At 40.1% G+C, this 24,965-nt stretch overlaps 1 protein-coding gene and 1 pseudogene across 1 annotated transcript in view; one reads left to right on the top strand and one right to left on the bottom strand.

The window, feature by feature from the left end:
- The window catches only part of ext1b (exostosin glycosyltransferase 1b), a 120,936-nt gene that overhangs the window by 39,522 nt on the left and 56,449 nt on the right, over window positions 1–24,965 (bottom strand). The window lies entirely within an intron of this gene.
- LOC133504347 (5S ribosomal RNA) lies at window positions 14,778–14,896 on the top strand (annotated as a pseudogene).

Genomic DNA, 24,965 nt, shown 5'->3' with positions numbered 1-24,965 from the left:
GCTAACCACATTGTACATAACACCATCAATTTCAAATTTTAGTCTCATCACTCGAACTGATACTCTTTTCACCTCCAAGACATTCTTAGCCAGCTCTTCCTTTAAAATAACCCCCACTCCATTTCTCTTCCCATTTACTCCGTGGTAGAATAATTTAAACCCTGCTCCTAAACTTCTAGCCTTACTACCTTTCCACCTGCTCTCTTGGATGCACAGAATGTCAACCTTTCTCCTAATCATCGTGTCAACCAACTCCTGATCTTTTCCTGTCATAGTCCCAACATTCAAAGTTCCTACACTCAGTTGTAGGCTCTGTGCATTCCTCTTTTTCTTCTGACGATGGATCCGGTTTCCTCCTCTTCTTTTTCTTTAACCCACAGTTGCTGAATTTTCACCGACGCCCTGCAGGTTAGCAGTGCCGGGGGTGGGCGTTGTTAACCCGGGCCACGACCGATCCGGTATGGGATTCTTTAGATGAACGCTCATATTTGTTTGGCACAGTTTTTACGCCGGATGCCCTTCCTGACGCAACCCTCTGCATTTACCCGGGCTTGGGACCGGCCTACCGATTGCACTGGTTTGTGCCCCCATAGGGCTGTATTTGATTTTAATATTTGTATACAAAGATAATGTTTGTATACCAAAGCTTGTAATTGTTGTTAATAAAGACAGATGTTAAGTAAAGTGCTTTTTGAGATGTAGTGGAATTCTCAAGAAAATAAACTAATGCCATTGAAATTATGTCATCTTGCCTTAGATGTGCACATCTGTCTCGTAAATAACTCCCAAACAGAGCAAGAAAGCCCATTCCAGCAATAATTAAAAACTAGCCTCAGACTCATTATAGAAGTTGAAGCATATTGTTGTGCGTTCCCAAGGGACTATAACAGATGTGCAGGTTTAGTGAGCGTTTAAGGGAAATGTGGGAGGGTGGAGGACACTTTATACTGTTGGGTTTTCTAATTTAACAATTTTCTTTTAAACAATGTTACTTTATTCCTTGAAATGCATTTCCCCTCCACATGGTTCTTGGTTGTCCATATATATATACTTACACACACACACATACATATATATAAAGCATTGGCTTCCTAACAAGTGGATCAAAGACCCTGATTCAGGTCTGAGTCTGGTCTTACCACTCACTCCTCTTGTACTTCAAAAGCTTCTTGAAATATAAATAGTAAGTGTGCTGCGATAGATTGTTTTACCTTAAAAATCACTAATTTCCCTGCAAGCTCCGACAATATACTAGTGACTCCTCGATACAATCTGTGTAAAATACGCTGAATTTAATAAATTTAACCCATTCATGGGCAGCGTCCCATTTTTGGGACATCGTGATTTTCACGCATTATATCCTTCAGTATTTCAAAATATTTAAGTGTTTTAATCTGAAGCCATAATTTGGTATCAAGAGAGGATAACTCATCGGTCAATGTTAGCACAGAGTTATTTCACTTTCCTTCCTGACCCAACATGGCTGCCTCAAGTACACATGGAGCATTTTCCAAGAGAAGAAAGGGAGAAAGGTCAGTATGCAAACAAGTTTGTCTTCAAAATGGTAATGAATCAGTATTATTAATGCTAAATGTTGTTCTAGAATAAGAATGGATTAATAAACATATCTCTAGTATGTACTACTTCACAGAACTGATAATATACCCGTCCCAGTTTTGGGACACTGCCCGCGAGAAGGTGCATCTTTTTTGCCCTTTGTTTTATGCGTTTAACGAAAAAGAAGTGTTATTTCCTTGATTGTGGTCTGTTAGGAGACTTTTATCTTAATAAGGCAAAAAATTGCCACCCGGCCCATGTTAAATGAGTATGAGTGGTCTCTTCTTATTTATACTTAAAGTTTATGGAAGGTCCTCAAAGCACCTTTTTGCTAATATTATAGTTTTTTTATGGAGATTTCAAATCTTAAATCCATTATGAAGGAACCATTTTTATTTTTCGATTATCAGCTAAAAATTATCGCACACTGGTGGATTCGCTGGAAAAAGGCGGAAATGAAGCGGAAACAGCTGAGTAGGAACATGACGTCAGAACCGGTGACAACAATGGCGAGCTATGGGATACATTGTAAGAATGACAATGGATTTTCCGATATTTCGAGCGATGAACACTGTTCTGAAGGGTTCCACGAAGACGGTGAAGACTACGAGCTTTATAAAGGCAGGGTTAATTGTTTGCATATAAAAATTTGTGTCATGATAGACAGTTACATTAGCGACCAGAAATACTGTAACTACTGCTCAGTGACACACACTTGAAAGCTCTGCTTAATTTTTGATGAAGGGGTAAGGGTTTCATTTTTGGCAATTAAAAGTGCTACACTCACGGATAAAGTGCAACTGGCTTGCTGATAAAATGGTGCCTCAGGCGCTATTCATTTGCAGTCTGGATGACCATTTTCTTGTCTGAAGAAAGTCTTGGAGCCTCCCGAAGGCCTCAATAACAATACAAATAGTTGTGAGATTTGCCGTTCATCACTTTGAAAAACATATTGGATGGAGGAGCCAGTAAAGTCACTAGCAATACTTAAGCATTCGCTTGTGTCATTGCATGCTCTCGCATCGCCCCAAGTAACAAAAGTCGCCTCCGCATTTTCATGGAACAGAACCAATTGGATATTGATTGCGCTGTAATTAAGACCTTTAATCTGGCATCATTAATAATCATTATTTATCCTTTTGACAGACTTCTGTGTGGCCACCCAAATAGAATCAATGTACTGTACTCAGACCATGACAACCCTGAGGTCTATTCATATGCAAGCCAAATGTGATTACACCCACATTACAAGACATCTGGCAAACTCAGACTTCAGATTTCACAGAAGGTAGTTGAAAGAAGCTCAATGCATCTACACTGAATATAATTTGTAGTTCAGTAATGTAAATATCAGAATCTATCTAAGCAGGACTGGTTAAAACAAATTAATATTGGAATTTTTTACAAAAGGCAATTGGATTAAACTGAGTCAGTCAGTGGCTGATAATTACAATGACAGCACTTCTAATCAATCGTTGGTGTGAGTGCACTGATCATCTGTCGATGGTAACACAATGAGAAATCAAACAATATGACTGTGTCAATAAAAACAAAGATCATCTTTGGAAAACATTGCTTTTAATGTAGTTCTTATATTGGTGCTCAACAGATAACCATTGGGAATTAATGTTTGCTTTATGCACGTATTTGATTATTATGTTCAGTATTTATGAATAAGGCAAGGTAGGGTAATTCATGTGAGCATGCAACTGCAAACATATATTTGAAACGTCTGTAGGCCTTTTTTTGGGAGGGGGGTTTGGGTGTTCAGGTCACAGATGACTAAAATAAATGTATGGTTCTGCATTTCTGAACTATCTTACACCTTATTTGGTCTGATTCTAAACACATTCACGGCAGCACAGCATGGCAGAGACATAATTTTAAGATTGTGATTTGCTTTATTGTTATACTCCATCTCATACAGATGCAAAGCAGAATGTGTCAATATTTGGCTATCAGCAATTCAAAATGCCATCATCAAGACAACAATTAAAAGGTTAAGGAGTCCAGGGGAAATATTCATTAAAACAAACATTATCGTAGTATCCTTACAGGCAGCAAAGGTGCCACTGAATAAATAGAAGACAAATAGTACACATTCCTGTCACATCCTACAAATTGCCAAAGGTATCATCTTTGATTATTTTTCCTACGGGTTTTCATGCCTCATGAGTTGAACTTGACCTGATATTCACTTCAGGGGACATCTTTACTGAACATCTCAACATGGAATATTTTTTTTTTCCTGTTTTCCCCCTCATAGCTTGCTGTCTATCTTAACTTCCATTATGTGCCTTGGAGAATTCCCCTCTCAGCTGCCACAATATGAAGCCTTGTGACAATCTTATTTATTGTACAGGTACATACATGCTTCCAGGAAAGTCCCAGTCAGTCCAAGTCTCTGGATGAGATCGAAAAGATGTTCAAAGATGGTGCCGTAATTGAATGCTAGGCACCAAGTAAGGCTGCAGGTGGTAGCTGTCAGCCATGTAAGATGAAATGAAAAAAAATAAATAAAAAAACAAAACATGTCCGCCCACACCCATAAGGACTCGTGTACAAGCAGGCTTATCAACTTACACAGACTAAATCAGTTGAAGTCAGCAGGCTGCTTTTCCCCTCCAGCCAGTCACTAACACTGATTCTGTCCTACCGCAGATGTGAGCCTGAATATTGTACAAATAGCCTGATAACAAGAAGTCTTCCTGACATGATACTAATACATTCTGATGCCTTCATCCTTGCAATCTTTTCAATTTGTCCCTTCACATTTACACCACTGTCAACGGATGGAGGCAAGTTTTCAGTTACATTTAGTGCCTGAGCAAAATATAACGCTGAGTTACAGAACACTGTGAAGTGGATTTTTTTTTTTTTTTTAAAACATCACATTTGGAAACATGCAGCAATGCCACTCGGAGTAACCACTCAGACTTGGGACAAATCTACGTACCACAACTTAGATAGAACTCTGATGTCACACAAATTTTTTAAAATATTAATAGAACATTATGTTGACTGCAGTGAACATTCCATAGCCATCTTCTATTGGTACAAATAGGTGGTACAAAGACCGTTTGAAAGTAAAATGTTTGTGTTTTACGATGTGCTTGTTTGTGATTTAGCACTCTGGATAGCCATTCAACAAACACAAATTAACTTATTTACTCATAATCTGAAGCATCCAATAGACAACAGACAACATGCTTTGACAAAAAAAAAAGTCAAAAACTGGACTTCATTAGATCCAAGGTGGATACAGTAGATGTATTTCCCATTTCAACGCCCAGGAGTCTGCAATGCGGAATAAGATTCCGAAATTTCACACATAGAGGACAGACATGAGATCGGTTCTAAAATAGGTGACACGCTCCACACGCGCATCCAGGAAGATTTGGTGGATTTGTTTTTGCCTATAGCTGGATGACTGCTCCGCTACATCAAGAATCAGTTCACACTCAAACACATGTATGCACACAAACACACTTCAATCAGTAATTGGCGGACCTTGCTGTGCGATCTTGCAGATAAAGGGTCCGGGCTGAGTGGATGTACACTTGGGACCAGCTGTGCTTTCTTGTGCTGCACATCCAGATGGCCCTCAGGACGCCGCACTGTGCCTGTTAGTTTTGTCCATTCGTGTGCGATTGTCTGCAAGTCCAAAAGCGTGAGCTGTTTTTCGATTCAGACATGTCAGCGCATGTTCTGCGGTGTCGTCTTTTAAAACACTGACACATTTTGTCATCACAGCCACAGAAAACAGGGAGGCTGGCAGACTCCCTGGATGCAATATTCTTTCATCTTGGCCACAAATGCACGTACCTGCGCAAACCAAATTCATCCGAATCTGAGTTTGGATTGGAGTTCAGTTTAATCCATGGAAAAACAAGTTAATGCTTATTTTCAAAGCCCTCGCGCTGACAATGATCCACCCAAACAAAATTCCACTCAAGGCACACAAACACTTTAATTCCTTCCAATATCAATGTACATCATGTTTGTAAAATCTTGAAGGGTCTGAATATTACACATTGTCCCGTATAACAACTCCTTCCACACACACTCCAAAATAACGGCATGCAGTAACACACAATGACACAGATTTCACATTTCACAAGACACGACAATACAGTACACACCCACAGTACAAAAGACCATTTGCAAAAGCCCCATCTGCAGTTAAACAACGGCTGAGGTCTGTGCTAATAGGTGAGCGTCAACTTAATCACCTTTAATTTTGTGTCTGCTAACAGATTCTAATGTATTCCCTCTGAAGACTCTTCAAATCAAAATGTAATCATGTCCTAGAGCCAGCTGGGTCTCTCTGCACGGAAAGAAACAGAAAACCTATCCACAGCAGTGCCTGAGATCTCACTGCCTGTAATTTGTCACCACTTGCTCTTTGTAATGCTACATTGCTGGAATTTAACATCTGTAATAGGACTAATAGGACAAGACTATTTAAGGAGTTGATAGAATCCCTCCATCACACACACACACACACACACACACACACACACACACACACACACACACACACACACACACCACACACACACACACACACGCACACACACGCACGCGCACATGCACACACACAACATTTCACAACTGTTTAACCAGTGCAGAATCATCTTAGCATATCAACTGTCAATCACATGGGTGACAAGTAGAAGCTTCTTGAGTTTTCAGTTACAATTATCATACGTGTAGAACAAATAGTATTGTTGAGCAGTGGGAAATTTCCACCTTCTGACTAGGAAACATGCTTTGTAACCCCACTTGAAGACTCGGAACAAACCTTAACCTAACCTTAAACTTTAATGAGTTGCAGAAACATGACACAAATAAACACATTTAAAAGAGAGAAGAAAAAGAATCTTCAGTTAAACCAACAAGCAGGTTTTTGGACTGCGCAAGTCATGTTTCGTCATATTTTAGGAGTCCTTCAAGTCCGCCTTTTCTACAAAAGTGCACCGAAGCTCCCCGCTGTCCACCTTTCATCCGTAAAAAACCTTGACAGACAATGAAAAATGTGCCAGACCTTCTTCAGAAAGGGAGAAACATGAGGTACCAAAATGTGATGGGATGTAAAGGAATATAGTGGCATTCGTGGTAGACCATGGACAGAATTGTGAGCTTTCAGGACGCAGCATCCCCTTACCTTTTAGGCCTGATACCGTGATAGACTAAGAGGAAAAATTAGCAAGATTGTAGTTCAGAGAAACCAAATGGCCAAAATCCCACTCTGCACAGGGGTTCTGGCTAACCGGGCTGCCGTGGCCACTGAAAACATATTCACTGCATCTACTCCTGTAGAAGTCAGTGAACAAAATGCTAAATTGAGGGATTTTTCCTTTCCCGATCCATGCCAGTCAGTCGTTCATAATCTTTATTGTAGGCATACATTTTAGAGTGAGTTCCACATCAGTATTATACAGAGTATGTCAACCTCGTGACACCAGGGATCATCATCCAGTTGGAGGCAGTTTGGGCTGCGGGGTGTGTGTGTTTCTGTGTGTCTTCAACACAGCATAGAAAGGGGGGGGGGGGTGAGGAGGTACAGCTGTCAATCAAAGGCAGAGAGGCAAGCAAAGCGATAGGGTACCCAGTGGGTTCATCAGTACCATGTGTCACTCATACGCAGAGATCACACTGATTGTCTGTCGGCACCCATCTGTGAGCATGTGTGTGAAGAGGGGAGTGTGTGTGAAAAAGTGTGTGTGTGTGTGTGTGTGAGACAGAAAATGACGTGGATGGTGTATAAGAGACAAGTATCATGGGGAGAGGGAGACAAAAGATAATGGGAAAGAAAGAGAATAGAATGTCTTCTATGATGCAATTATGATTGAATTTAGATTTTTGCATCAATTATGCAAACATGTTCAAGAGACACATCAAATATTGATGGGCTCCTCAAACTTCACACTCGATGTACTGAAAAGGCGAAAACTTAACCTGGACTTTTTTATAAATCATGAATAACTGTCAGCTGGTGGTCTACATTTAAATTCAGCCATAACTCCACGGCAGGTGTTGGTCTCTTTGTGTGTGTCCGTATTTGTCGGCTTATTTATGTGCAGGGCACTCTCATGTAGCCGTTGTCAGCGCTGAACTGTGACCCGTCACGTTCGCTTGTGTGTGTATGTGTGGCGAGCCAGAGCTGGCAGGACGGCTGCATTTTGCAATTTGATACGTGCCACATATGGAAAGACGACAAAAAAAATATCTAGTATCTAATATCTACTATGAGACTAAAACTAGGGTTTACATGATATGGATTTTTGGGGCCGATCAGCTATTTAAAACTTTAAAACTGATCACCGATCCAATCACAAGATGGAACAATGACTTGTTAAAGTGGGAGTGACATCCCTATAAACATTCTAAAATAGATATTGTTATGAAAAATACATATAACAGTATTCAATTCAATGTCTATACGGAAAAAAAAGTGAGCGGAGAGCACGTCATCCATGCTCAAAGTTGCGCAATTGAGTGTCCCTCGACATCCAAGTGGTCGCCATGTTAGTCGCGTCATCTGTCCTTGACGTCATCGTCACTTCCGCCGTTGAAAACGCACAGTACCTGCTACTATGGAAGCCGAACAACAGAGATATTCAGATTTTTCCCGACACCCCTTCTGACACCGAAGCTCTTTTCGAAAAGGACAACACCACATAACCGAGTGAAGTTACCGGGGCAATATTACACTATTGTTTCGAGCCCTCAGGGCAATATTACACTATTGTTTCAAGCCATATTCAGATGATATCCGATCACGGCCAAACTGCATCCCGTCCGAACCACTCCCGCGGCGGAGATGAGTCATTGCGGCTCATCGCAGCCAGCCGGTGTGGCTTATGACAGAGCTGAGTGGTCCTGCTTTAGGGGGGTGGTCGCAGTCGAGCCAGGGCGATTTATGCGTGCACGCGACTGAGTAATGCATTCTCGGCTGGGTTCTTCAGAGCTGCCCCCGTCGCAAAGCCTGACGCGCAGCCTTCACAGAAGCTGTGACTGCCGAACGCGGCGCCTCCGCCGGTGTGGCTGAGTTTCGGCGCCCGTGGTGGCATATAAGGAGGAGGTGGAGCCGAGCTGTGTTACTTTTAGGGGTATGTTCCAAGTCGCCGCAGTACGCGATGAACACTACTGAGACATTGTTGGCTGGCCGACGCGCACATCGACACATTTCATACGCGGATCTTTTGTTATGTTATGAGAGAGACCGATTACGTGGTCCGCCCCAAACTACTATTTTTTTAGTAGCTGTATGCGCACATCAACACATTTTATACCCGGATCTTTTGCTACGTTATGAGAGAGACGAATTACGTGGTCCGCCCCAAACTTTTTTTTTTTTGGAGCTGTATACACAGTTACCTGTCATTTGGAACCCACGAACCTCTTGTCCTCTGCACCCGTGCAATCCATTTTTCACAACGAACAGGGTTTCTTTCAAACTTATGAAGGGTAATTCCATTCTCCCGAGTGTTCAAGCAATGCGCAGCAATGCAATGAGCCGGCATTTTGGCTAACACGAAGGAACAACGAGCTACCTTCCCGGAGGTAAAACTAATGGAAACAAACGAGTCCACTTGGGGGCGCCGCTGTCCTTTACGTCACTTCCTGCTTCTTCTCGAAAACAAATCCCTGAGCGGATTTTCATGCCGGGAGTTACAAAAAGCTGTATACGTCAAAATCATGTTTTGTGGTCAAAAAACACATGGGACCATATTGGCTGTGGGTTTTTCATTAATAATAAACCAAAAATCATCCGTTTGACGACACTTGACCTTTAATTTACTATATATACTTGTGTAATATATATATATATATATATATATATATATATATATATATATATATATATATGTATTATATATACTGGATATCTTAAAGTATTCATTCTCTAATCTGGTGACTCCCAACCAGTGTGCTGTGGCACATTCGTCTCCCATGAGCAATCTGCGCGATAGGAAATTATAAAATTTTGCTTATGGCTAAAAAAACATTTCATTTACAAGAAATAATGTATCTTTGTTCCTCCATTTATACCAGTAAGGCATAGTGACAGAAAGAACAAATAAATGCTTTTGTATGTACAATACTTACTGGATATTCTTTTTGTGACATTTGTGACAACTTTATCAGCTCTTAAGTAGTAAAACACGCATAAAAAGGAAACAAGGTGCCGGAGTTTAAAAGATTCATGTCAAGTTTAATGGTACTTGCCTCCTGGCCTTTGTGTTGCATGTTCATTTGTCTTTGTAATGTGCATTAAAAAAAAATGTAAAATTTGACGAAAATAGCAAAATAGTTGCTTTTTTTGCTGATTTGAAAAGGGCTGATATTGACCAATTAAATCAGTCAGGCACTAGTAAACTAATTTTAATAGCTTGTATCCAAATAGTTAATTCTTTGTAAAGCTTTTCCAACCCTCCAATTTGACTGGTTCATTCCCATGTGTCCTTAAGCAGGCATTTCACATTGTTAGTAAGATTTTAAACAAATGTTTTTGTATGAAATCACAGAACCAAACACATTTTTATTAAATGATTATTATTGAATTTGTGACTCAAAGCGCTGCCAATCTCTAGCTCTGCCCCTAGTCATCATGATCATTCTTTACTTGAAATGTGCCAGTGACCCAACAGCAGCGGGTTGAGATGTGGGTTGGCTCACCTGGAAGAGAGAGGGCTAATCCATCAAAATTGGCTATTGTCAGCAAGTGTTGATGCAATAGTTCTTGATCCTTTGTCGGAATTTGGACAAAAATATGTCACACGATATTAACAGAGCATCTATCCAAATATTGGCAAGTTTACACAGCGTGATTTCTCAGAAAGTAGTGGCTGCACCAGAACAATATACTCTACTGTCTGGTGAACAGTATTAGGAGTAGTATTGTAACAAAAAATAATAAGAAGGTGACTGGAATATGGCATCCATATTTAAGTGTTTCTTGTAGATGGTGCAGAAATGTATCAAACCAGGAGCCTCAATGATGAATGATGAACTGATGACAATGATCACATAGATCCTTTGTTTTTGGTCACAGCTGGTCATCGTCTTCAAAGAAAAACGTCCCAAGGCTCTCTGGAAGACTACCTGCTAAGGGCACTATTTCCAGATGTTAATGGAATTAGAAAGTCAAGCCCTTTTGCGATTGAGCTAAATGAGTCCAACACTCTCATTGTGAATATGAAAAAAAAGAGTTAGTTATAATATTTACAATGATTTCTACTTGGCTTCTTGGCTTGACACCTGAATGCATGCCACATGTAGAAAAAATGTTGCATATCTCAGCCATTACATAGACCCCAATGTATGCGTGTGTGTATGTTTGTGAGGCCATCTACATTTCTTTGTGTATATCGCCATGATGTCAGTGGCACAAATAGCCCCTGCGGCTAGAACTGCTCCATGTTGGTCATATGATACCCCACTGATGGGCAAAGGTGGTGTCAAATGACTGAACTGAGGCTCCAAAGCTGTATGGGGTCATGGCCCATGGGTCAAAGGTCGCCTTTGTCCCCATCCCAAAGAACAACGGGGAGGGCTCAACTTTTCAGCAAGAGACTTGGAGTCTGGGTGGCTGGGATGTCCGGCTGGGAGTTTGCTGTCTGGGTCAAGGTGCAACCGGGGTGATGACGGTGCACAAGTTTTTAATCGGGGTTACAATAACGTAACATAATGAGCATCTCTTTTCGTGAGAGACTAGTGGTGAAATTCAATGTTCGTGTCAGACCACATATGCTTGTGTGGGTGTCCGTGTGTGTGTGTGTTTGTGTGTGTGGTAATGAACCCTGCAGGCCTCCCTCTGAGCGCGGCACTTGGCTGGTGCATGTGTGTGTGTATGTAAAGGGAACAGCTGTTCTGCAGCACAACGCTGGGAGGTCAGGGAGCGACACGGAGCAGCTACAGCTGTGGCCCCGGGGCTTGTGGGAACTGTGGCTTGAACATCATGGGATATACAGGAAAAAGAGTAATCGACAAGCAAAAAGAGACAAAAATCTCAAGTTACAAATTGAAAGAAGATAACCAGATCCAACCGCTGTGCAGCTGAGAAAGGTGTAATCGTGAAATAAAGGAAACACTTCTGTATCATTTAGAAACCTGTAGAAGGAACACTTTCGAGCCACAAGGTCATTGAAAAGACATAAGAGAGAATTCCTGCACAACAAGGGCTCTTTTCCAAGCCACTTAACGTGCAAAGTAATGCTCTTAAACATGAATCACGCTTCTAAGCTCATAAATAACTTGACTTCATTGGTATATCAGCCCTCTGGCCAAGATTCTGAGTAGTACTTGAATAGAAGACCCCATTGCTTGAGCTCATGTCTATTTCAGGGCCGCATATAATAGGATAATTATGAGAAATCATTTTTGTGCTGACAATAACAAGCAGTGGTGGAGAGACACAGCGCCAGCAGAGATGACCTAGTGGCTGAAAAAGAGCTAAAAGTAAGAACTAACCGGGCTTGTTGCTGCATGTAGTACAGTTTTTCTAGAAGAAAAAACAAAACTCTTCTGTTAGGGACTCAACACTAAAATATCTCCTGCCAGATTCAGCAGAGGACAAACATCTATAGCAAGTGTGCCAATTTTAGTCTCTAAAGTACAGTAAGAAAATGGAAGGAAAGAGCAAGAAACAATGCAAGTAGAATAAAAGATATGGCTTATGTGGACTACCCACAAAACAAAAAGCAATGCATTAGAGGTGCAGTATAAAATATTCTCTCATTTGAAAGCATCAAATAAACAAAATGCCACCACTTGCTGTCTGGGAGGCACTCCGAGCCCAAAATCATTAGACATCTTTGAGATTAAAAAGCAGCCGTTTCATTTGTTGTTGGGCTTAAAGACAAGAAGCGAGTGTGTCCTTAAAAAGAAAGAGTGGATTCTCAGAAGTTGAATGTGTTTTTTTGTCCCTCAGTGGTTAGAAAGTCAGACAAGGTTGCCAAAAAAGTGTTTATACAATGACAACATCAGCTTTTTTCAGCTGCTAAGCATTGACGCTATCAACAAACTAATGTGCTTCTTTTAACTGTGTCCCTTTCATCTGTCCCAGAAACTTAAAAAGAGACACAGAAATATAGATGCATATTCTGAAAAAATGCATATTCTGGAGCGACACAACACCTTCCCATCTTTGCGCAAGAACAGTGAAGCAAAAACGGGCCAGTCGAACCTCTGCTTCCAGGGTACGAGATAGCATCTGACGTGTCAAAAAGGAATCCGATGGTCGTATGAACAATCAGAAGTTGAACATGACGGCTCATGAAATCTGACAAGATTTGAAATCAACCCGGTTTAAAATGAATCTCAGAGTATGCCCTGCAACCATCTTAATTTGCAGAACACTTGCTGTTCTTAAATTTAACACAATCTGCTATGAGACTATGACTTCCATAGGAATAAATATAAATATTTAATTAATTAAGTCACAATAATTAAGTAGTAACAAAGCGATGTTTGTTGTCAAAAGGGCAGAAGTGCAAAACATTTAAGAACTTAATGCCTAAAGATACTCTTAACACTGCTTTGTTTAAGTTTGTTAAAATAGCAAGAAATAAAGAAAGTGGCAGTGGCATTTGGCCAAAACCTTCAATTTTTTCACAAATATATACTATTTGTCAGTCCCTAATCTCAATATGCGTGTATTATTTTTTTTATTATTTTGTTTTTTAACAGAACTTGGGTGTCACTCATTATTTATTAAAAAAAAAACAATAACTTAGTCATGAATCTGTCAAGAAAACAACCAACAATTTTGTGTAATTTAAATATGTGAACAAACAATATATTTAGTGATTTTTCTAAAACTGTGCTGTTCATTTGTTTTGTGACAGTGACAAAGAACCTTGATTCAAACAGAGGAGCAAAATCAATTTTGCAATTGTTAAATTACTTTCAACCAACGACGTAAATCCATTAAAATCTGAAAAAGCAGATTTACAGAATCTAAAGCCAGTTTACACAAATTTTTTTTTTTGTGTAGTAACTCTTTCAAAGACTAGAGTTCCATTCATTGAGCAAGACTGAACACAATAGAAGGTAAATCTTGGTGACAATCACGAGCTCAACTCTAAAAATCTAACCAAAATACTGTACAACGTATTTGGCCTGGTTCACAGTCTTTCATGTTCCTCCCTCATCTTTACTGGATTTGATAGATGATAACTGGGAAAGGCTCCAGCATACCTGTGAATGTAGTGAGGATAGGCGGTGTAGAAAATGGATAATGGTGGCTCTAACTCCCTTTTAATTGCATCTCTCTCTATTTTGGCGGGTTTCCCCTGTCGAGATTTTTTTAGTCTTAGAGATGGAATGAGGACATGGAATGTAAAATATAACCCAGGTGAAGAGTGTAGGTGTTTTTCCTTAAAACTTTAAAAAAAGTTATGTGTGAGAATGTAAATAAAATCCAATCTTCACCATTCCTCCTATCTGAGTTTGCACATGGCATGAACAGAAATCCAGCAGGAGAAAGTGCAGTCTCCACTAAATGTGGAAAGGGCATACCTAATGTCATGCATCACTGGATTAAGACAAATATTTTTTTGCATGATTTGCTTTTGCACTGACAAAAGTTAGTGTTTTTCCAATGTAATGGAACAAAGTCCGCTTCCTCCTGAAGGGTAACATGGAGAGATTTTTGTAAGAAATGCATAATATCAATGTCTGAACACAAAAGGGACAAAATACTTTAAAATAAAATGGAAAAAGAATTGAAGAGAACTGTTTGCAGGCATGCAGAAATGCACCCCTATTATCTCAGCACATTTAGAATCTCTGAATCTCCAATCTAAGCATGCCTCTCCACTGAGACGCCGGGGAAGCGTCACCCCTTCCCCAAAGCCATAACAATCCAACCACTATTGCTGCTGCACCAACCATCCACACCGAATGGACCTCATTCTAGCAAATGAGTCAGAAGCATACACGCAGCCAGTGCTGTGTCATGGATATAAACTTAGGGTCTGCTTTACTAAGATTCCAAACAGTGGGCGGTGGGGACTGAATTGCCTGTTCATTCACTGGAACAGATTGCTTACGCTGTTGGCAACAGGTGTAAAAATGGTGAAGACCACCGTATTTTAAATGGGGTTTTGCACTTGAGGTTGCCCCAATAGTTTTCACCTTGGAACATGTGTGTTTCAACTGTAAAATGAAGTCTGAAATAACAATGACTATTAGTGGAAGAGGTAAATAAGGCTTACGGCCATGCTACCTTGAGAACGCCCAATCTTGTCAGATCTCAGAAGCTAAGCGGGTTTGGCCCTGGTTAGTACTTGGATGGAAGACCACCTGGGAATACCAGGTGCAGTAAGCTTCTCTCGCCAGTTTGATGCAGAGGGGTTGCATCAGGAAGGGTATCCGGAGTAAAACTGTGCCAAACAAATATGAGTTCATCTAAGATGACACGCTGTGGAGACCCCTAACGGGACAAGCCGAAAGGAAAAGAAGAAGCAGAAGTGGAAGAGGTAAATATAGATATGACTGAGTAACAGAAAATAATCTATTGAATCTATCACTAAGATAAATTGTGGGGGGGGGGGCAGCAACTGCATAACATCAATCCAATAAAAGCAGATTGATTTAATCACCCAGAGTATGTGGCAGATAAATGTGTACGCCCATACTGCATAACATAGCACTGAAAACTTGTGACTGCATAACAGAAAAACTGCTTTGAGAGAGTCCAGCGCCAACGGACCTTTCCGACCTGTCAATCACTTGTACAATAATAGCCAATCAGTTAGCCGGATTGTCTTAACCCCTGGCTTGACTCGCCCCTCTTGTCGTCATGTCCCACAAGCAATGATGGTTATCGGTCATGTGTGCTTTGAAAAGTTAATGTTACAAACAAAATGGTCCTCAGATGCGCTTAGGGGACGTGTAATTCTTATGAAAAATATCCTGCTAGGTTACAAGGGGCCCGGTTGATTCACTTTCCAAAGCCTAAAATACAGTTGACAAAGTGTCTATGATGGATGAAGGCTTGCGGAAGAGCGCATGTACAAATAAATGTGAACAATATCAACAAACACAAGGCTCAAAGTTCAAAGGTAAGTGAGGGAGAAGTATCTTCTCTGAGTTTGACAGCCCTGACTGAGTTAATCACAATTGTTTAAATGCACTTGTAGAAAATCAAACCTAACTCACTTCTAAAGACTACAATGGTATTACTCATGATCTATCCAAGTAAAAAGTACTCACCCTGCTTTACATGTGTAGTACGATTCCACTATTTTATCCTGTTGGATTTCAATCTGAAGTTTGTGAGGCGTCAAACTTTTTTGCATCGATCGCCAACATTTCGCTGTAACTGATATTGCGTCCTGCTCCGTCCAAACTCTTAATTCCATGTAAATATCCTTGCGTGAAATAGTTGAGACCTGTCTGTAGAACTCTCTTGGACAGGTCTGATGCATTTGGCAAAAAACATCCCACAATATTATCTGGAATAAGCGACAGAGAATCAACTTCAAACTTGTTATGTTCAGTTGTCATTTTGGAAGCTTGTGGGACATGGCAACTGTTGCTAAGGGGGGTGGACCTTAAGATCACAAGTCAGAAAGGTCCATTGCTACAGTGCACTGAAAGGACCTATGTAGATGGCAAGAAATTTAGAGATGAATGGAGTTTTGTAATTTGGGATCACTTCTTCTTGTGACCGGCTACGAGTCAGCTCTTAAATCATTCAGAATGTTTTCAATTGCAACGCTCAACAGATATGTCGTGATCATTTTGGTTTCAGGCATTTCAAAATGTTTACATAGGATGAAAAGTTACATTCTCGCTTTTGTCACAGTGCCCTTTATACCTGACTTTCAGATATGGTATTTAAATATAGTCATCGCAATTCCGATGGAAATAAATACTTCACGCGTGCGAAAGTCATCTGCAAATGCAGAAAATGAGCTGCGTGCCAACTTTGTGTGAATCAGAAAAGCAATCTTGGGTGCCTCTGGTTAGATCAGCTTCGATATCTGTTTGCGTGAACAACTATGTTTGTGCCCGTTTCCAAACGTGCAAGCCTTTTGGAATTCAGACACTTTCATGCTCAGGCTAAACACTAAAAGCACATTTATTTAATAACTTCACACACAAGTCCACTCTCTCTCAGGAAACATCTCAATGTCCCATGTAGAGACCACTCCATCTAAACAAAACCATTCAAAGAGTTTTACAAAGCCATTTAATTACACGGTAATGGATTTACCACAAGCTGAGATTCAAATTACCAGAGCAATAAATGCTAATGGTAGTGCTACTCATAACAACAGCATCATTTTAAAACCGCTCGCTAGGACACGGTGACTGATTCCCAACAACAATTACAACAGCATGAGTGAACGAGGCAACGTTTTAGTTCATCATCTTAACAACTACTTACCACTAAAATGGATGCGAAATTACCTCAAATTAATGTATATAGTAGTTTGAAAACATTCAACTCAGAGTATTCATGTTCACGCTTTATGTAGTATGATAATTACATTTGAATTTTTTTTTCGAAATGGACATTTATATAGACAATAATGGCATATCATTACATGTACACACATGTAAAAGACTAGCATAATTCTGTCCAATACAGAGCCCATCTGACAGAAACCTTTTACGGGGTACTGTATCTGTGTGGTCATCAATGCTGTCCCATTCTCAAAGTTAACTGGTTCATCTGAGGGAGAGGGCTTGGATTTCTACTGAGATTTGCACATACACCGCTTGCCTTCCTTCACTCAGAGTAGTTCAAAGGACCTGTATAAAACATTTACAACATGGTTAAGCCCTCTTCTACCCCTCCAACGCTGTCAATCTGCTCCTTGCTTTGCATCTTTTCTCCTTCCTCAGTTTCTCTGCCGTGATTTTGCCTGAAGTCCGGACATCTCTCTAGGCTTTTATTCCTTCTCATATCTCAGTTGATGACCTTGGGTTAAACACATTTAATTAGCGTACACAGAACCCTCACGCCCCCGTTTTACTGGCAGCTCAGAGATGAGCCCTCTGGTTCAAGCTGCCCAAGCAGTGTGAATTTGCATACTGTATGTGTACAAAGGGTTTGGTCCATCCACAATCTGTGAACCCAGAGAAGTAGATTAAGTGGTATTTGATAGAGTGGTTGGAGACAATAAAAGAAGTACTGGCAATAGACCCAATCGCCAACATTTTGCAGCCCTCATTGAGCATTTTTCACTCTTAATCACTTACGTTGAAGCATACAGTAAAGGGAATGTTCATTTTACAACCACTTCAATAAAAAGATTTTTAAAACTAAATTATGGATTAATTAATAGTAACATGACTTCATGTTGAGAGGTTAAAGCAAGATAATTTTCACTAAATAATTAGTTATCAAAGATTTTATTCATGTCATTGTTAGGGGATTACACAACGACGAGCCTTTGCTATTGTGTAAAATAAATAAACAAATAAATAAATAAATGGTGAGTCGCAAACAGTTCAGCCCGGTCTATTAATCAAAATGATGACAAGTTTATATATAAAAAAAAAACAAAAGCAAAAATACATCCAGAAAACAAAGTAGCAATAAAACAGAGCCTAACAGAAAACCAATAAGTCTGCTTTGTCTGTAAAAATAAATAAATAATCCACTCTTGGGTTTGAAATACAACTCCATCAAATGAAAATGGAGGCTCTGTTGAAAGCCAATGCAATCAAGTTTACACTGAAAAGTCAAGAAAATAAACCCACAAAAAACGTATACTGGTAATTGGATGCCGTAGGGAGGAATATGCTTCTTTACTGTAGCATGCACCCAGAAAAACAACAGCCTACAGTGAGGAAACAAACTAATGTACCGTAAAGGCAGCCCGCTGTAGTGCTAATGGATTATAGGGTCGTTTTAGAAAGTCTGATTGCAGTAAAACACTGCGGCACTCTCAAAACATTCAGTACGTTTCGATGCTTGGGAAAATTCAACTTCTGATGGGACCCATGTAACAGAAGTCACATACAGAAAAACAGATCACACTTCCTTTTTTAACTTTTTTTTTTTTTTTTTAAACAATTGTGGCCTTTTTAAATTGAACTTTTCATCACAGCTGGATTTTTTGGTAGGCAGGTCTTCACATTAGCAGAATGTAAAATATTTTGATAAACAGCAACATGGAAGTGGCAATCCTTCCTTTTAGACAAAATTTTAATTCAAAAACCTCTCTCAAATATTTGTGATTCCAAAACACTGGTGTAACGTCAGCAAACGGTCAAAGTGACAACGTTCGTACTCATTTTGAAAAAAGATCTTTGCTTGTATAAAGAGCCCTAAGTCACTTGGCAATGTCTTATCTCGAGAAAAAACAGAGCTACATGGTAAATATGAATATGGAGACCACTCTGAGTCATGTTCCTGGCATCCTCCCCAGACTGGGTGTGGTCAGCCAATTAGTCGACACACACCTGCACCCTGTTTCGGCTGATTACACCCAGTACTTATAGGACACGGGGGACAACTAGTCCTCCGCCAGATCGTTCATTCCCATGCCTCGTTCCCGCACTCCCGTATACCTGACCTACCGTGTACCGACCCTCGCCTGTTCCTTGACCATCCTAGTAAGCCTGCCTCTTCTGATACTGCTGCTTTTCCTGACTAACTCGCTGATCATTGACCACGGACCGAATAAAGGCTTTCTGTACTCTACCTGCTTGCCTCTGGAGTCGTGCATTTGGGTCCGCCCTCGAGCCCCAGTCGTGACACTCTGGGGACTTGGTTTAAGAGAAAACCTTTGAGGTAAATGCAGGACTAATTAGGGTACATGGGATTCCCAAAAGGCTGTGATTGCCCCATTTCCTTTGAAATGCTTTGGTGTCTCCACTATCTTAGCCTTAGCCTTGTAGCCTTTAAAATATAAATAAATATCTCTGCTTTGATCTTAAACCACGGTCGGATTTTTAACCTGTGAATGAGCTACCGTGTTCACATTAAAATACCAATGATTTCAACTGACCATCTTTGGAAAAGCACTAATTACAATATGATCAGCCCATCCACGTCATCATAAATTGAAACAAAAGAATTAATCCAAAAAATGGTCACATTCACGGCCACAAGGAAGGTGGATCCAATCCCAGTTAACACTCACACATTTACAGGGTCTAATTAAACTACCGGTACTTTACATGCAAAAATCATCAAACAAAGATCTAGACAAGATTCAAACCTAGACTCTTCTCTCTTTCTATGAGGCAGACATGCTTAATGGACAAAATTCCATCATTATGCCAGAACTTTGAATATGTACATTATTTAATTTTTACTTGCCATATAGACCCAAAGAGAACTAAAACCATTGTACATTAGCTCCGCTGTGTACATAAGTTATTGTAATACAAATTTATACCTATGTAATATCACTAATCAAAGCTAACACAGTAGTAACATCATAGTTATAGTAAATATGTGTATGATAAACACTTCTAAGCCATAAATATGAAGCAATCAAGCAAAGAGCAGTCAATAGAGTGGCAACTGGGTGTTACCTCTTGTCGCAAGTGATGACGTATACTTTCGTTACACAGTTCTTATCCTTGAAATGCCAGAAGTGGGCGACCTAAAGATCCTCTGTAATCTCTTTTCAAGCTTTCTGTAGTATCAATGCAGCTCCCCAAAGGTCATTATAGGAACAGTGATTGCACATTAACAGCTGAAGACTGCATCTTGTTTATTTATTCAGTTAGCATTGTTCTTTTTTTATCATATATTCTACAAGACTCTGTATTCTTAATCTGTTTTTCATTTGCCGGTCCTCTCATTTGTGCTTTAGGGATTGATTTTGAAAGTAGCCGACTGTGAGGTCAACAAAATATATTCACTAACGATCTCTACTTCTATACTAAATAAAGCAATCTCGGGAAGCCCATCATTGAAAACCAATACTGTTGCTTCGTTCCAATCTGATTCATTGATAATAGCTAATGGAAATAGGTGGCGCATCAAACTTGTCGAAAGCCACACCATCTCCTGATCTGCTGACTATACAGGTCCTCTTGCAATCATCTTCCTGACATAGTGGGGCGAGCGTAAGTACACAGGAATGGGTACAGAAATTACACCATGTTTCAATATGTATGTATATATATATATATATATATATATATATATATATATGGATTTCTGAGGAACCGTGTAGGATATTGGCCTGCGCTGATTCAACTTTATTACACAGCAGTCCGACATAAAAAAAGATGAGTTGCTTTTTATTTTTCTCAAGGAAAGCCTGGAGCCCTTTTTAGATGCAGTATAATACAATAAAACAAGTTCTCAAATGATCTCAAAAGCAAAAAAGTCTTGCCATTATTCTTAATAAGGTGGATCAACTATTCCATTAACTACAGTTTGAGAAGTATGCACTACAAAGCAGCAAGAAATGTGATTATTGCAAAATGAAAAAGGGCTCATGTAATTTTGCCTCCGTGTGCACACGCAATATTAAGGCTTGCTTGCTTTTTATAAAGCTCCAGGTCACATTTTCCGAGCATTGTTTCACCATTTCGTATCGTGGTTGCTGCTTGATTCATGAGTCACTGTGTTTGGGAAAATAACATTTGAGGAGAGGAACAATGAGTCTCTATTGGATTGGCATACATCTCAAAACTGTAGAGAATGAACTCATCGTTGAATGAGGGTTTTAAAGTGAATCGTGGCAGCCTCCTCAGTCATGCTCATTACAGTTGAATTAGACCATATCGTTGCAGTAAGCTCCAGTAATCAGACTACCTCGGCAACTAAGCTAAATTGGCTCACTCAGCTGACATTCACTCACATTGGAACAGACATGGCTTCTGACAAATACTCTATAAACATAAATTTTGGGAAATTTATTCATCAGAGTGGCACGATGGATCAGCTGGTAAAGCGTTGGCCTCACAGTTCTGAGATCCTGGGCTCAATCCCGGACCCGCCTGTGTGGAGTTTCCATGTTCTCCCTGTACCTGCGTGGGTTTTCTCCAGGCACTCCGGTTTCCTCCCACATCCCAGAAACATGCAACATTAATTGGACACTCTAAATTGCCCTTAGTTGTGATTGTGAGTGTGGCTGTTTGTCTCTATGTGCCCTGCGATTGGCGGGCAACCGGTTCAGAGTGTAGCCTGCCTCCTGCCAGCTGGGATAGGCTCCAGCACGCTCCCCAACCTTTGTGAAGATAAGCAGCAAAGAAAATGGATGGATGGATGGATTGATGGATGGATGGATGGATGGATATTCTTCAGTCAGGGGTTGGACTTAAATTCAGTCTTTAAATTATCATCTAGACAAAAAGAGGGAACAATGTAATGTTTTCTACAATTTTCCACCAGACCATATTCCATTATCCCAATATGTTTCTCTACATAGTGTCTGAATTGCCCTTGGAACAATTAAGGGAGGCCAAATGCGTGTTTAGAATCGCATCATCTATAGGTGTAATATATGATTTTTAAAAAAAGGCCACACTCAATCTGAGCGAAGCAGAGCAGACTGGCAATATTGTAGGCATCAAGGAGAATGTAATATTTCTCATGTTTTAACCATAGCTGCAGAATATGCGACCATCACCAGTGGACTATTATTTGCTGCAGCTTTTCTGCAAAAAAACAAAAAGAGAAAACAAAAAAAAACAATAAAAGTAAGAAAACCACAATAGATTTCCATTCATGAGAGGATTGGTGAAATTTTGAGTTTTAGATTGAGTTTCAGATCATTTTTAATCAAGTCTGAAGGTGTACTCACACTAGGACATTTGAACCGTATGTAGTTGTGACATCACTTCCTTGTGCAGCTCTGCATTTCTTCAACTTTCCTGACTTGGGGGATTTGTTCTCGTTCTTTTGTTTATTTCTATTGTGCTACGTGGTAGTTATCATTAACTGACTAGAGGAGCAACCACATTGATCAAGACTTACAGAGTATTCCAGAAGTACGTGCCCATGCATGACCGAGGGAGCAAATGACTTCTTTTGAACTACCGGTAATATTTACAGCACTTTGGTTTATTTCTGCCCAAGTTGAAACGTAAACATCATAGAACTCAAACTAGCAGAGCATACCAGACTTCATCTTGTATTTGTCAAATGGGCAACTGTCAATATGCTCCAATAACATTAAAAATAACAAAAATAAAATTTAAAAAACTAAAAACTAGACATTTAGTGTGTATTTTAAAAAGCTAAGTGGATTGAATGTGATTTTTGCACTTGTGGGCCTGTTAAATATTCCACAGAATTCTGGAAACACTTTTGTAAAAACAACAACAACAAAAAAGCATAATACAGGAAGCTGGTGATGACTATGAAATTAGAGAGCACAAGATGAGAAATTCATAAAGTGTGAGGCAATGTGGAGTACGGCAAGTTTTGTCAGCTGTTTTGGGACTTGTTCTGGCGGCCTCTGTGAGAAGCTCACATTTCATGTCAAGTTTGCCTCTAAATATGTTTGACAGTGGGTCTATTGAGGCTCCCCTTTAAATGAAGATGTTCCTACTGCTAGCACAGATCCCGATAAAGAAACACTCTGAGGGGGTTTCCTCAGTCCGCGTGCCTCCACTGAGCTGACATGAACAAATGAGTGCTTTTGTGGAGGGGAGAACAGGGCAATGCGGTTAATGCAATGACCAAAAAAGAAAGGATGTAAACAGTGAAATAAACACATTCAGGCAGTTGGACACATGTTCAACGGGGGGTTCCTGTGAGAACATTTGCTCGGGTCTACAGACGGCTGTATCAATGATTTCCATTTCTTCGAGCAGAAAGTTGGCGCCTTCCAAAAGCTGACATCGGGATCAATAGGAAGATTGACCTGATGATCAAAGTGCGCAAGTTGTATCCTGATGCCGCCTTTAATCAAAGACAAGATGCACGATTTTGACAGCTAAACATTCACATGACGTTTGTAATTACCAAAGTTAAAGTCTCCCTTCAAACTAATCAAACTTCAATTAGTCACACATTACAACAATATTTCACCTATTAAATCTCAAAAGTAAATATGCAGGGGCAGCATGGTAGAGTACGGTTGGGGCATCTGCCTCACAGTTCGGAGGTTCAGGATTTGAATTACAGTTTACATCGAAGGGATTGTCGGAATTTTTTTTTGCTCTCACGGCACACTAACAAACAAAAATGTCACAAAAAATAGATATATTGTTTCATGCACTTCCTGCCATTTAATAGAAGACCATTAATTTATTGTCTGTCTCACTATGTCTCACTGGCATAAATAGATGAACAAAGAACCATTATTTATTATAAATATATAATTTTCAAGGAATTAAATAAACAAGTTTACACAGTAAATAAACAGGTCATTTAAATAGACTCACTGCTCCGTTTTGTGATCCGCTCAGTGACAGGTTATTAATTTTTTTAAACTTGCTGATCGGCCCCAAAAATTCTGATCGTGTAAAGCTTAGTTTGAATATCTCCTTCAGTCTTTCTGTGATTGCATGGGCTCTCTCTCCAACTCCGGCTTCCTCTAGCATTCAAAAACATTGTTAGGTTCATTGAAGATTGATCTAAGACACATAATCATAATTGCATCAATTTATATCAAAATGACAAAATTTCACACAAGTGTGCTCTCCCGTCAAAACAAGCAAGAACGGATTTAAAAGTTCAGAGGTAATACTGAGAGAAAACTTCAATCAATAAGACACTAACAGATTGAAGACAGGCAGTCGATCCCAACGCTATATTTCATCTCTTACTTATCAGGGAGCCCTGATACTTACTGGAACTTCCAGAGGCATGACACACAACCCTTGTGTTGACTGAAGCAAAACACACCCTCAGCTGTGCCGTGCTTTCTAAACAGGGCGTTGTAATTGCCACTCGTTACACTTGCCTATTTAACAGTCAGTGCGCCTCCTGGATTGTTCGGTTATCTTTTGACGTCGGCCAGCTGAGCGCCGCTCGTCCTCGGGCTCGCTTTGCAACACAATTTGCAGGGAATATTCAGCACGTTTTTTTCCTCTCCATAAGCTCTTCAAGAGTGTTTACTTATCAGTGAGCACACACTCCTATCAACAGCTCTGCTCCAACACACCGCGAGCTGAGAACTGTTGAGGCAAGAGAAAGGATGTGGAAAGAGAAAGACAACGACACAGTGAAGGGGGGTCTCTGCGTGGCTTTGATATGTACTCAAGAACATACGTGGCTACTTCACTGGTTAATGCCACCACTTCTTGAATATACTGTATCTGTGTGTAGTTCAGAAGAGGGCGGTAGCCTATGTGTATCAAGGTGTCTATTCTCACCTTCTCCCGCCGCTTGAGAGCCATTCTGCTGCGTTTAAGATTAGGGAATTCAGGCTTCGTGGCTGGATGCTAAAAAGATATCTGACTGCCAGGACCCATTAATCTGATTACCTAAAGCTAACAGAGAAACTGATTAAAGACACCAC

Source organism: Syngnathoides biaculeatus, chromosome 1 (assembly GCF_019802595.1).
Source record: "Syngnathoides biaculeatus isolate LvHL_M chromosome 1, ASM1980259v1, whole genome shotgun sequence".
Lineage (NCBI taxonomy): Eukaryota > Metazoa > Chordata > Actinopteri > Syngnathiformes > Syngnathidae > Syngnathoides > Syngnathoides biaculeatus.
The sequence above is the reverse complement of the archived record's forward strand: the minus strand, read 5'-3'. Positions and strand labels throughout refer to the sequence as shown.